This window comes from Octopus sinensis, unplaced genomic scaffold (assembly GCF_006345805.1).
Source record: "Octopus sinensis unplaced genomic scaffold, ASM634580v1 Contig15467, whole genome shotgun sequence".
Taxonomy (NCBI): Eukaryota; Metazoa; Mollusca; class Cephalopoda; order Octopoda; family Octopodidae; genus Octopus; species Octopus sinensis.
In genome coordinates this window covers 187954-202532 of record NW_021833744.1, presented here as the reverse complement: position 1 = coordinate 202532, position 14579 = coordinate 187954, and the positions used below count along the sequence as shown (strand labels likewise).

Here is a 14579-nt window from a genome sequence, read left to right as displayed (position 1 = left end):
ATGACATTCAATTCAGGATTGACCAGAAAAACAAAGAGATGGAGGAGACCAGGCGTCGAATCGACAAGTTTGACGAATACCTGAGGTCCCTCTTTTCCCTAATCGTAGAACCAACCAAGTTCTCCTGGAAGAATACCGCACAATGGAGACCAACCTGAGGGAGGACGTGGAGAAGGCCAAGACGAGGATAAATGCCCTCACCACCGAAATAGAGTCAGTGGAGGGGCAGTTGGGGGAAGCCAATGTAATCACTTGTCTGACTCCTCAGATGGACAGGAATGAGTCCTCCCGGTTGTTGAAAAAGACCGAATTGGTGCAAAACTTGAAAAAGCTGAACAAGGGAGTGGTTGGTGATGTCTGTGCCAGTTTGCAGTACGGGCGTCTGTTGGACTTGTGTCAGCCCTCCCACAGGCGATACCAGGTGGCCGTGACGAAAGTGATGGGGAGTTACATGGAGGCGATAGTCTGCGACAACCAAAAGACCGCCTGCGAGTGTATTCTCTACGCAAAAGAACGACGATATGAGCCAGAAACATTCATCCCCCTGGAGGCAATCACAGCCGTGGCCATCGACGAGAGATTGAGGTATTGGAGTGTCGAGGAGGGCAGAGATATCCGAGTGGCCGTCAATGTCAAGTTGGTGGTGGACGTGATTCGGTACAATCCGCCCACCATCAAGAAGGCACTCCTCTTTGTGTGTGGCAACTCCCTCGTGTGCGAGACAGTCGAGGATGCCAGACGAGTGGCCTTCGATCTCCCTGTCCGCCACAAGGCCGTTTCGTTGGACGGGACACTCTTCCAGCCGTCGGGGGTCATCTCGGGAGGTGCCAGGTAGTCGGGGAGACCCACTTGTAGTGACCTGCGTGTGAAGGCCAGACGGTGGGAGGACAAGGATTTGAATAAACTCAAAGTGACCAAGGAACGGCTGACTGAAGAGTTGAGAGAACAAATTCGGGAAAACCGGAAGGAGTTTGAGCTGTGCACTGTTCGGGCTCAACTGCAGGGATTGGAGGCTCGGATGAAGTACACTCGGAACGACAGACAGACCGCGGTATGTGTGGTGACTGATGACAGGAGAATCGCCAAATACCGCAGATCAGTGAGGACATTGCCACACTGACCACAGAACTGTCCAACCTGAGAGTGAGTGTGTGGGTGTCACTCCATAGCCCGAAATGGAGGAGTTGAGGGGGCGAATACAGACGAGGGCAGACAAGTTGGCGGATTTGGAGGCCACCATAAACTCGATAAAGGACACCGTGTTCTCCTCGTTCTGTGCGGAGTGTGATATTCCCAACATTCGGTGTGTGAGTGTGCGAGTAATGTTTAGGCAGTTCGAGGAGGGCGAGTTGCTCGTTCAGAAGGATCGGGCAACGCGGACTCTCGACTTTGACAACCAGCGGACACGAATACTCAATCAACTGGACTATGAGAGGTCCCGAGACACGACGAGTCTGCGTGGTCAGTCACCGCGTAGATAATATACACAAATGGGGTAAGATCATCGTGGAGGATGAGGAGGAGTGTCGCCTACTGGCTGTTGAAGAGTCTGAATTGACTCAAGTTGTCAGTCCCATTCAGTCTTAGTCCATTGATGACATCACTGCAGAGATTGAGAGCCTCAAAGAAATAAGGAAGAGGACGACAACGGAGATGGAGAGTGTGAACAGTGAATTGAGCGAAATGAAGGAGAGCATGTCCCAACATTATCACGATTTGGCCGAGTTGCAGAAGACAGTGGCCACGGCGGAGAACAAATTCGAGAATAAGCGATACGAGCGCCACTCCCTGCTCAAACTGTGCAAGTTGGAGGGGATTTCCCTGCCAGTGATCAGTGGGAGTGTCGACTCGGTGACTGCAGAGATGCCTCAGTCGGGGGAGGACTTTCCTGACACATTCGTAACCCCCGAAGCTCGAGCAATGTATGAGAGGGAGGGAACTCTCGTCATTGACTACTCTTCCCTCCCCGATGATCTCAGGACTGTCGAATTGAGTCAAGTCAAAAAGACTGCCGATAATCTGGAAAGGGAGTTCCTGGCGTTGGTGGAGACGTTGAACCAGTCGTCCAATCCCAGTTCGCGTGGGGGAGAACGGTTGTCTTGTGCATTCATTTCTAGGTTGGAAGGACTGTGTGAACGGTTCGCCCAGACGGTGACTGACTTTGAGAACGCTCGGCGACGGACAAAGAAAGCTCGGCAAGACTTTGAACGGGTCAAGAATGCGCGATTGGAGAGGTTTCAGTCTTTTTTCACACACGTGAGTAAATGCATCGACAGTGTGTATAAAGTGAGTACAATTTGTCATTTCCTCAGGAGTTGGCGGGCAATCAGACGGCCCAGGCTGTGTTGGGGGCAGAGAATCAGGAGGAGCCATATTTGGAGGGAATAAACTACAACTGCGTGGCCCCCGGAAAGCGCTACCGAGCAATGGACAACATGTCTGGGGGAGAGAAGACTGTGGCAGCCTTGGCTCTCCTGTTTGCAATGCACAGTTATAAGCCGGCTCCTTTCTTTGTGTTGGACGAGATCGACTCTGCATTGGACAACACAAATATTGGCAGGGTGGGGTGTTGCACTTAGCCCAGGTTGCCAATTATATTCGCAGACAGTCGGCGGATCACTTTCAGTGTATTGTCATTTCTCTCAAGGAAGAGTTCTACAGTCGTGCCGACTCGTTGATAGGGATATACCCGCAGGTGCTCTGTTGTGTTGATGGTCAGACAGTGGACGCCTGCATGTCCAGTCGATTTCTCACTGTCGACCTCACCTGCTATGCTGACAACGATTGCGATAGTGACTGAATGTTGTATTTGGTTTCATTATTATTTCACTTTAAACACAACAAAACTAATTAATCGCAGACATATAACACTTGACCTAGGTATTCACACCTGAACTCCCTCCAACATTTCATACATGTTAATATATTAATACTATTCAGCTGATTAGAACTGATTGTCATCCGACGAAAAGCCTACAAATGTGCACTACACAAGTCACTGTAAAATGTATCTTTGCGACATGTATCTGACGAGGAAAACGAACAGTCTCCAAAAACACTACTTTTTTTGATTCCAGACTGATCGGACAGTTTCGTCTTCTTATGCCGGGCTCGTGAATTTTGAAACCAAACCTGAGGGAATTGTAAACTTGCAAACCTGTGAAACTCTTTTGGGTAGCTTCACTTCCTGAGAAATCCTCTCCAGTTCTTGGCTGTCGGGGTTCTGGTCGATTTCAAAGTATTGTTGGAGCATCTGTATTTGCTGGTCGGAGAACGTCGTCCTGATTCTCTTGTGACGGTTTTTGGCAACTAAAAGTAGAGAGTGTGAGTCAACCGCAGTGGTGGGAGTCCTGTTCATCAATGTAGTCACTCTTGCATAACACTTTGTTGTGGAGAAGGTAATACTCCTCCCCAGTCGACAACTGCCGCTGACACATGTCGCACGAGAAACAAGCCAAGTGGTATAAATTGTTTTCCGCTCTGCGAACCCAGTCCCCTGCCTGCAAGTTGCGGTGGCACTTTAAGCACTGCTGTGTCTCGAATTTACTTATTCTTAGATGTGTGAGACTCCTCACCTGTAGTAGTCCTCCCAGCAATATATGTTTTGGTTGATCACGTAGCATTTCCCTGCGCTCTCCAAGGGACACGAACAGGCCATGCATTTCAGACAGTCCCCGTGCCAGAACTCGTCGTTTACTTGCATTTTGTACTTTTCGTGAATGAATTCCCCGCACCCTCGACACACATCAGGAATGTACATTTCCGATTTATCTCTTCCATTTCCACGATGCTGGCTTATAAACGACAGGTGACGCTGATTCCTATTCCGACTAACAAGTGCAATTGTCTGTATTAATAGATTTACTTGCCACCAATAACAGTTAATTAGATTATCATTGTTCGACTAGACCGCCTTGTTCTTCCACTAATTTATTCTCCTTATTTCCATCGAATAATCATGAATTTTAACAGTATCCTTTCCACTATATATTGACTTGAAAGAATGAGGGTAATCCACTCATTACAACTGGACAGAATGCCGCATTGAACAACTAAGCCATTAATAGACCAATCACAAAGTCTTGAGTGAATCGAGGTAATTACAAAGACACTGAGTGATCGAACAAGTGGTCGTATCCAGACACGATGATGGTATGGAGACATCCGCCAAGAAGGCTGGCTCAGAAGGGTACCCACACCCGACGACGACATCCACAGACGGCGCCAGTATTTCCAACGAAGAGCATCTGAGAATGTAGGCACCAGACGGGGGAAGGGAAATCAGCTTGCACTCCCAGCTGGACGACAACAACCGAATCTCCTTTTCCATGGCTGAATTACTACCCCCATCCTCGGGAGGAGTAGCACATTTCTCTCCAGTCCCCGAATTCGTGTCACGGAAACCGTAGAAAAACATTTTCGTGGAATCTCCGAATGCTAGTTTTTGTAGATCCTTGAGAATATCGTGTGAGGGAGTGTCCTCGACTTCTTTCGGGGGAGGCGTAGAACCGACCAAATCGGGCCACTCCTGTCGGAGCATGTGGATAATCTGTGAGTCGTGGGAGCGAATGAGAGTGACAACAAAGTTCTCCCATTTCAACAACACTTCGTAGGCGACGGGACAAGTCACCGACTCCAATGTCAGCAGCAGTTGTTGGAGTCTCGACATGTGGTCAGTGCTCCCGGAATTCTGCAAGGATAAGCAGAACGAGAACTGCGACTAATATTCTGAAGAGGGCGGAGATGGCCGACGCGAATGAGCGGAGACGCCTCCAACACACAGAAATGTCGGTCAGCCGCTCGATGGGGGCTTCTAAGATGGACTGGATCGTCGAGTAGACCGTCTGCGCCTCTTTAGGCTGGACATGCACGAATACCCATTTTGTCGGCTATTTTGGTGGTTTGGGAGTTTTTGAGGGAACGGAGGTCTCTCGAAAGAATGAATTTCTGGAAATTGAACTCCATTTCGTATGTCTCCCTATTATTGTCACCAAATCTAAAGACACCGACTGCTACTCCTGCGAAATATTGCCTCTTCGGCTTCCCCGGCATTATTTGGCAGGCCTGCTTTCTGAGACATGGCTTCGAGGAATTCATAGGCCTTCCTGCGGGTGCCACTGTCCACTGGCTGCATGTTTTATTTATTCCTCTTTAATATAAAATATCCCAAATTATAGTTAAACACAAATTCATGTCCCGTCCTAATGGCCGTCCTCGTTGGATGTGAGAGGAATGAATACTCATCTCAGAAAGAAGAAGACGGCAAATAATGTTTAATGGCGGCGTTGATTTGCAATGTCGAGCACAATAAATTTGTGTTGCCATGCCCAAATAATACATTTGTCATGTCGGCCGCCCTGCCCAATTCGGATGACGAAAATGAGGCGACTAAATTTTTCCTGACTCAGCCCCAGCTGTAGACGTGAAATGTGAATTGTCAGGGACAGCACAAACATAAAAATAGACAAAATAATCGAGAAGGCCAAGAAATATGCGAGTAAGGAAGCACTGAAAACGTTCACTGACACTGCTTTGCTGAAAAAAGAGGTGATGCCGGAGAGGAATGTCTTGGTAGGTCGAGAATGAGGAGGCCGACCTCAATTTGTCGAAAAAGAAGGATGAATTCAACGAGAAAATGGAGGAGTTCAAGAAGAGGAGACAAAGACTCAACAAATCAAAGAATGAGGTGAGGGCGCGTGATCACACACAAAGTTGGTCGAAAAGCGGGAGCGGTTCCAGAAATACATCGACGAAAACGAATCCAAGAGACAACGAGCAATACAAAAGTATAAAAGAGAACTCGTCCTGTCGGAAAACAAAAAACGAGAATTCGAGGCGGTCAAAGTCCTGCACAAAATGGAAGAACGCAGACAAGTGTCACTCAAAAAGGACATTGCGGCGAACGAGGCGTACAGGGATTTCATAAACGAGACGATGGACATCATGCCTGCAGGCTGGTGGCCCGACTGAGTCGTAGAGTTCTTCCTGGAGGGGGAGAAGGACATTGCCTCCATCATAACGCGCTTCAACACCCTCAAGGACACGAACGAGTACTTGCTCGAGCACAGTGTGGAAATAGGGAACAAGGTAGGCCCTCTTCCCCACTCCAAGCTCGAGCGGGAAAAATGTATGCTCGACGAAATGCGGAAATCGCACGAGAACATCAAAATCTCCATTCTCAGCCAAATCAACGCCATGCAAAACGAGTACTACGTTCAGAAGGCGGTCAACGACGACTTTATCCAAAAGTTTTCTCGAAGAAATTCGATCGAACGGGACCGTCAAGTCCTCGTCAGTAAAATTTTCATGATCATCAACTCCCTGGCTGACAACTGTGCCGCCTTCACTGAAGACTCCGCGGTTACCAAATTGGAGGGCTACGCCGAAAAGTTGAGTTTCATCCAAGTTGAGATTATTTGCAACTTTAGAAATTTATTTTGGACAAGTCGTATGTGTGCAAACTGGCTCAGAACAGTGCGAACATGGCCAATGCTGACATCAAGTCCAGAGCTAATAAATTGACCAATCCGAGGCTTAACAAAACTGTTTCATAGTTACTAATACATGTCGGTCTAATACATTCTGTCGATCTATTGAGCAAATAACATAATATTGTGGATACGCCGTACATAATGTGTGGAGGTGAATTAAACTATAAGCAGGGGCGCTGACTGAAAAGTCACTTTTAAATTGACTTGTGCGAAATAAAACTTAAAAGACACGATAATCCCTGTTGTATGGGATTGTGTGCAACAATCCTGCGACTAATCAAAACAAAAATCATTCCAGAAATCCCAACTTGCTATGTCCGTGTTACTCGAAATTTGTTTATTTTTATTCTTTATTTGAACGCGAACAGCATTATGGCTCAAGGATATACTGGGTTATTCTTAGAACCGATTTAATTAGAATTTACCTAAATGCTTGTTGAAAGGGCACTAAGAAGGCTCTGGCTAACAAGGAAGAGGAGATAGAAATCCTCATTTCGCGTATCTGTAAACTCTAATCACACCTGGGGCTTTTTCTACTCAAGAACTATCTCTTTATTCCGAAACTTACTTTTCTCATGCGCTCTACGTCGTGCTTCCGAGAACAAGAATACTTATCTCGCCTGGATAATCTGGTTTCCAAAGTCCTTGGGCTACTGGTAAACATAAAACTCAAATCTGATGATATGGTGCGTGCTAATTTGCCCATCCGTTATGGGGGCATCGGTATTTCCTCTTGCCGTGACTTATCCCTTCCGTGTTACCTATCATCGTTGTCCGCTTCTACTAATTTCGTCAACTCTGTTCTTTTTCTCTCTTCTGAACAGTGCGAGTTGGTGGAATATGCGGCTGGTGTCAACGTGTGGGTTCCTCGGGGGCTTAAAGTTCCGAACATTCCGTCGGCTCAAAAGCACTGGGACAACATATATTGTTCTCACATAATTGAAGATATCCGGTCACACGCCGATCAGTTTCAGTTGGCAAGCATTAATTGTGTCTGTCAACCGCATTCGGGCGATTGGCTGAATGCGTTACCGATCTCGTCACAGGAGAGGTTTACACCCTCTCTCTTGTCGCCTCAGTGCCGGCAGGATCCCCAGGCACGCTTCATTGAACGACGTTGTGAAGCGCGTGCTTAACGCCGCTGAATTCCCCTCGATGTTAGAACTGATAGGACCCATTGTGGAAACAACCTCAACAGCAAATATTTCAAAAAAAATAACAATGTGTTTACTTGTTCTTTTGTCGGAAATATGTAAAGTCAAAATTAAAAGGATCTCAAATGCAAATTTTTAGTCATTTTTTTAAAACTTTGAAAAAACATTGACAAATTCGGAAATCAGAAAATTTCTAATAAATTAAAAAAAATTTTCTTAGAAATTGGCAAATCTGAGAATTGGAAAATTTAAGGGAATTTTAAGCTCGTTCGTGAACTGCGGTTTAAATATACAATTTTCCCGCTATGCCCATTTAAACTCGAATGGAGAGTGTTATTAATATTCTAATAAGGTGGATATTGCTATCATTCTTTATTTATATAAACTATCTGAATATAATTCACTGCCAGACTGTAAATACTCAAAGAAGAGGGAACTTGTATGGAATAAGCAAAAAATCGGATCTTAAGGGCAAATTTTCAAAAGCAGTGATTATAATAATTGATGGACTACGTCTCGACTCTGTAGTAACAAACAGTTCTAGGGAAGCAACATATCTTAATCAGCTTACAAATCTATATAAAATGCAAATAAATGAACCATATAATACACGTCTATATTCATTTGAGGCTCCGTTTCCATCGATGACTATTAATCGTTTGTATTCAATTTTTACAGGATTTTGGCATAGTTGGATGGACTACGGTTTTGTAGAAGATAACATATTCAACCAACTAAATATTAATCACAAAAAAATTGTCTATGTCGGAGGTGTATCTCTTGTAAATATGTATAATAATCATTTCTCTGTAAAAACGCACACTAACGACAACGATCTTGATGATATTTATACTATCGACAATCTCATTGACGACAATTTACCCACCATGATCGAAAATAATGAAGGTGACGTCTATGTTGCTCATTTCCTTGGAATGGACCACCTTTATCACCTCGTAGGTCTAAATCATCCTTCGATAAGAGACCGTCTTCAGTTTTATAATAAAGTTATTGGGTATAATACTTTTTCTATTTATTTGTAGCAAAATTAAATCCGTTATTGACAATGAGACAATTTTATTTGTATTTGGCGATCATGGATCAGTTCCTAATGGATCTCACGGAGATGGGGAAGGAGAAGAAAAAACTGCTTTATTTGTTTACAGTAAAAAAAATCTTTCTGCAAATCACTATTCAACAGTAAGATTATTATGTATTAAATAATCGTAGACTGAATTAAATCAAATTGAGCAGGATAGTTTTACTCCAACATTGGCAGCTTTACTTGGTGTTCCAATCCCTTTTCAGAATCTTGGTTCGGTAATTAATGAACTTACAAACCCAGGAAAAGTAGTGTCTTTATACGATCAACATATATTTTAGAATATTGATATTATCAGAAATAATGCTTTACAAATTTTGACATTTTATGAGTCTCTGCAGGCAAAAGAAATAATAGCAAAGTATATAAAAGAAGCAGAATTTCAATATTTATCAAAAAATTATTCAGAAGCATCCAATTTATATTATCGTTTTATGAATGAAACCAAGAAATCAATTTACAAGAAATGGAGAATTTGTGATACTCAAATAGCAATTCAATGCTTTATTTATTCATTATATCTTATTTATCCGATAATTTGTATTACCGATAACAAATTTGTCCCTTCTACGCTTCGATGTCTATTAATCGGTATTTTAGTTTATTTCCAATCTTATCTTCCTTCGTCTTTTTTTGTTCCATCAAGCATTTGCATATTCGTACTGCTCACTATTTCCGTTATTAAGCAATTCAAAATTAATCTCGGTTTAATTGTATCAATTATATGGGGATGTTTAATATTTGTTTTCCTATTTTTTGTCGAAATTAACGCTTTTAGCTCAATGTGTTTGGCTATAATTTCACTCATCTTAGTCGTCTTGTTTAATACAAATTTAAATAATTTGTATTTCCTAATGTTTTCGCTCACGACTATATTATTTTCTACACTTTTCGCTGCTTTTTATCGATTTACCACGTGGTCAGTTAATGGTAATCTTTTCTCAAGGGAACTTTCCGTATTGAACACAAATCAAACAATTATAGTATATACAACAATGCTAATTTTTTTATCAATTGGATATTACTTTATCATAACGTTAGAGACATCTAACAAACTATTAAAATTTCTTTTTTCATCTTCAGTTTGTTTCATGATTATTTTTTTTGCCACTTACTTGTATTATTTTAAAGAATATCTTCAACTGAGCTTTATAAGACAACGTTTCTTTTCATTTTTATTTTATTTTTCAACATTATCGGCCGCTTTGGTTTTTATTTATTCTTATATCACACCAAATAAATTATTCAATCAAGAGAAAAGTTCCTACTACAAATCTTTTGCTTTTATTATAGTAATTTTGTGTATATATTCTAACAATATATTACATTTGCTGGCATTTATAATTTACTTTCTGATACTATATGTTTATTTTTCTCATATAACCAACAAACCTCGGGATTGTACTACTCACAATACTTTTCACGAGTTAAACAACGACTTTTTTTATTTATCATTTTGGTATTTTCTAAACATGATGTTCCATTATTTGATTGGAAACAACCATTCACTTACTGAAATACATTGGAGCGCCTCGGCTTTCCTATTGCGTGGAGATTATTACACACTGGCAGGTTAAATTTTTACTATTATAATTTTAATAGCTCTTTTAAACTTCATTCAAATGTCGTCATTTTGTATTTTTAAAAGTGTTTTGTTACCATTCAATATAACGCCATCGGATAACGTAGATGAAACAGTTTATGAAAAGCTGTTTAAGTATTATTGCATTCTAGCGATCCTTTCACATATTCATGTATTTTTTATGATAATTTTAATTTAGTGTGCGGCATCAGTTTCATTAATGATAAAAAAAGGTTGCAATTTGAACATTTACCCAACCCTCGTAATGAAATATACATTTGATGTTGCATACTATCAAGTTATTAACATATATTCATTAGCATTTTTTTGGATTTTTTGGATTTTAAACTATAGAGTGGAATGGAATAAAATTATTTTTTTGCCAACACTAAAAACAATTTATTAATTTTGTTTCTGAAATAAATAAATAAATTTTGAAATGTAGCCAAGTTTATAATCATTTTTGCAATGTAATTATATTTCAGGAAATGTAAATTAAAGGAAATGAAAATTTCGATTAGAAATTATAAATTCAAATAAACCAGTTCTGTAGATAAGTTGGGGTCGTGACGGCCTTTGGGTTGAGGCGGTGACGACCCTCTATAAAGTCATCCCCTTATAATGCCACCCCGCATATTGCACGTCATTTTTTGGTTCTTCTTTGAATTCCTCTTAATAATGGCAAACCCCGCCACTCAGTTATTGCCACGCCAAATTATGTGCCTTATCCGATATAACGCCATTCAAATTTTTGTTTAATTTTTTTTTTTTTTTAAATTGACAAACTTATTGTTAATAAACGAAAAGAGTTAAAATGCGCAGCGAATCGACTGGCAATTCCCGCGCATGATGGCCAATGAGATCCTTTGAAAGAGTCTGATCGACTCGTTGGGATCTTTTGTGGCAACCACGAGCTTAGATCCAAGGCGGCGGAGAAACGATAGCGTCTGCGGACCGATGACTCCAGAGGTTTCCACCGCGACTGCAGTGAATTGGTGATTCTTTGCCAGGACCCGGTACTTCTTCTGTTTTGTTAGTTCCGCCTGCTTTGCAACTGAGCCCGGTTCCGCAGCGGAGGCAATTAGATTCTTGGCGGAGAAAGTGTCGGAGCAGGTGGCGTCCCAGATAAGGCATTTCCCTTTTTCAAACGGGAAGATTGTCATGCCATCCGGGCGCTTACCGTCGCCTCTGTCGAGCCCGACTGGTTCGAGCTCATTAGGAAACCCCGCCGTCGTTAGGGCACGGCTCACGGTGTCGTTGATGGCGGCGTGTCGTGGGAAACGTCCGGCACTACGTGAGCAGGAGAGGGGATGATGGCCAAATGAGTCCACTCTTAAACCGCAGCGGCACTGGTGTGTTTTGCAAATGGGAAGTCCGAGGCGGAGAGAGACGGAAATCCTTACACAGTCGTTGTCCATTAAGGTGCCGATTGACGCCATAGGGATTGCTGTAAGCCATGCACCAGAATATGGTTGCGAGGCGGCCAATAAGCAAGCCAAGCGATGTTGATTGAGTTTCGGCTTGAGGCTGTTTATCTTGTGGTCGCAGAGGATCCGGTCCCATTGGCCTTGAGCGTGTGTATTCTCCGGGATTTCCAGAGACATCCCTTGCCAGCAACTTTCTGCGGCGACTGATTCTGTGTCCATAGATGATTCGGTTACGGATTGGAGAATCTCCTGGACCAGATCGTTGGTCGCATTAACTGAAGATAAGTACGCCGGGATAGAAAGGTCGACAGATGATCGGATACCAATACCGCCATGGCTTATAGGAAGTGTGGCCTGTTGCCAACCGATCTCATCGAGGGTAATATTGCAAATGGACTCCAATCAAATGATTCGAGAGCCCTCAGGTCAAAGAAACATGGGGCACTTCTGAGGATAAATAGAAGCTTTGGAATTGCAAAACAGTTGCGTAGGAAAAACAGGCCGGAATGGGAATCGATTTTTGCTAGTTTGTTAGAAATTGCCACCAGCGAGGATGTTTTAGCATATAGGGATGATTCAACACCCAGATTAGATATAGGGGACCCTAAGATTTTCAAATTTTCGATCAAGGTCCTGCGGATATTTGGAAGGACATTCGAGAACGTATTAAATACAGAGGTAAAATCTTCTGGGGCAAAGCCAATATTGGCAATTTCGGATTTGAGCGGATTGATGGATAGGCCAAGAGAATTAAGGGAGGGGATCAGATTTTCCAAATCTTTAAGGACAGAAGCTACCGGACCTCCGATAGTAGCGTCGTCCAGGTACCATACATTGAAACGAGATGAGATGTTCCGAACACAGGATCGATCGTCAGGGCAAAAAGCAACGGGCCAAGTGGGTCGCCCTGTTGAACATCGTTGCTGGAATGTAGGATTTGGTCATCGGCAATAAGAAGGCTTGGCTTGGAGTAAGCCATAGATACCAAGCGGGCAATTGAGGGAGCACGGCGGTAGCAAGTTTCGAGAATACAGTCCCGACAAAGACTGTTGGAGGCATTTGTCAAGTCTAGCTTCACGAGTACAGAGGCGTTATCCGGCCTTTCGGTCGAGGCGGAAATAAACTTTCTTGCAGCATGGACAGCAGCTTCACAGCCGCCGCGGACACCGACGCCCAACTGAAACGGGCGTAGTTCCTGACCCAAAGACTTGGTAACTTGTCTACAGGCTACTTTGGAAGCTAGACGGCGAAAAAATGTACCAACAGCAATAGGGCGGATCCCGCCTTCCTTCTTCCTCAATGCGGTGATGTTTGCAGAAAATAGGAGGTCCCGAGCGTACTCGGGGATTTGTGCCTGGATGATCATGTTTGTCAGAGCAGTTATGGAGACGAGGAGCCGAGCGCCGGCCTCGCAGGTGTGGCTTGAGAGTAGATCTTTCACATGCCCTGGGCGTAGTCCGTCGATGCCCCCGCAGCTGCCGGTTGCGATGGAATTAATAGCATCTAGAACATCTTCTTTGGGGGTATAGGTTGCGGGGTAATCGGAGTTTAGAGTAGTAGAGCGAAGGTCCGCGGGGGGACTCGGATGTTTTGCATTAAGCTCAGCGAGGACACTTGGTGTAATGGAAAGAACTGAGTCATCAGATGATAAAACACGGACAGCGCTGGCAACATTTCCCTCCATCAGTTTAGTGTTGATCCTGTTCCGCAGGCGCAAAATGTCTTGGGCTTCTGAGTCTGCGTTGCTACTTTGACCGGATTTTTTGACTTTATGCGTTGGCTGGGGCTTTGTTTAGCCCAGCCAGGCAGAAAAGGCCGGATAACGCCTCTGTACTCGTGAAGCTTTGTTTAATTATCATTTATATTCGAATTACAGATTTAATATTAAATCATGGATGGATTGGCTCCTTGAATCATGGATTGGGAAAACTGCAAAATATGGCTCTTTGACCGATACCTGCTGCTTCATTCCTCTGGCTTTCGAGACCAGTGGGATAATTGGACCCAAAGCCCTCAAACTCCTCTCAGAGATTGGTTTAATCATCTCGAGGAGGAGTCACGATAGTCGTGAAACGAGCTGGCTTTTTCAGCGGATATCGTTCGCGATATTACGTGGAAATTGCCTGTCCATCCCCTCGGCGACTCATCTAATTTAGTTAACTTCTCTACTTTTTTTGGACCTGAGTCGAAAGGTGGAAGGATAAATACATTTTATTAAAATAGTTTCTAAAAAATAATAAAAACAGCAATTTTTCAAATTTTGGGACGTTTCTTTCTAAATTTTTGACGATGCAGTTTGCCTGAGTCGTATTTGTAATCTGGACGAATCGATTTTACTGTTTGGTTGTAAACCAACTTGTTTACGTCGGCAGATTTCTTGATTACCAAAAACTGAATCAGAACGCCATCTAAACCCAAGGTTTTTTCCACACAAGAAGCGCAGATATCTGAAATTGAGGAGTCCCTACTAACCATTGTAAACCCTCTCTAATTCATTGTCAGTTTGCGTTCCCCTGTAATGTCAGAAAGCATAAAACTACTTTTGAAATTTGAACAGAGAGGTGTTTGACGAGTCATTTGTCTTAGTTGGATTGGTCAAAATATTCAAAATTGTTTTTGTATCGTCGGCAGCCTCGGTTTGAGGAAGTTCGGGACACATTTCTGAATTATTTGACACATTCAGTCCGATTATTGTGTTTTCCGAACAGGTCTCAAGAAAATCCGATTCATAAGCCTCTTGTTGAGCGGAAATCTCTTCGATTATCTCATCCTGGAAATCACGAAATGAATCCACATCCTCTTTGACTGTCTATAAAGTTAGAT

At 43.0% G+C, this 14579-nt stretch overlaps 2 pseudogenes; both read left to right on the top strand.

The window, feature by feature from the left end:
- The first annotated feature begins 1521 nt into the window (after positions 1–1521).
- LOC115230405 lies at positions 1522–2800 on the top strand (annotated as a pseudogene).
- A 1943-nt stretch (positions 2801–4743) lies between these two features.
- LOC118761591 lies at positions 4744–6522 on the top strand (annotated as a pseudogene).
- The last annotated feature ends 8057 nt before the right edge of the window (positions 6523–14579 follow it).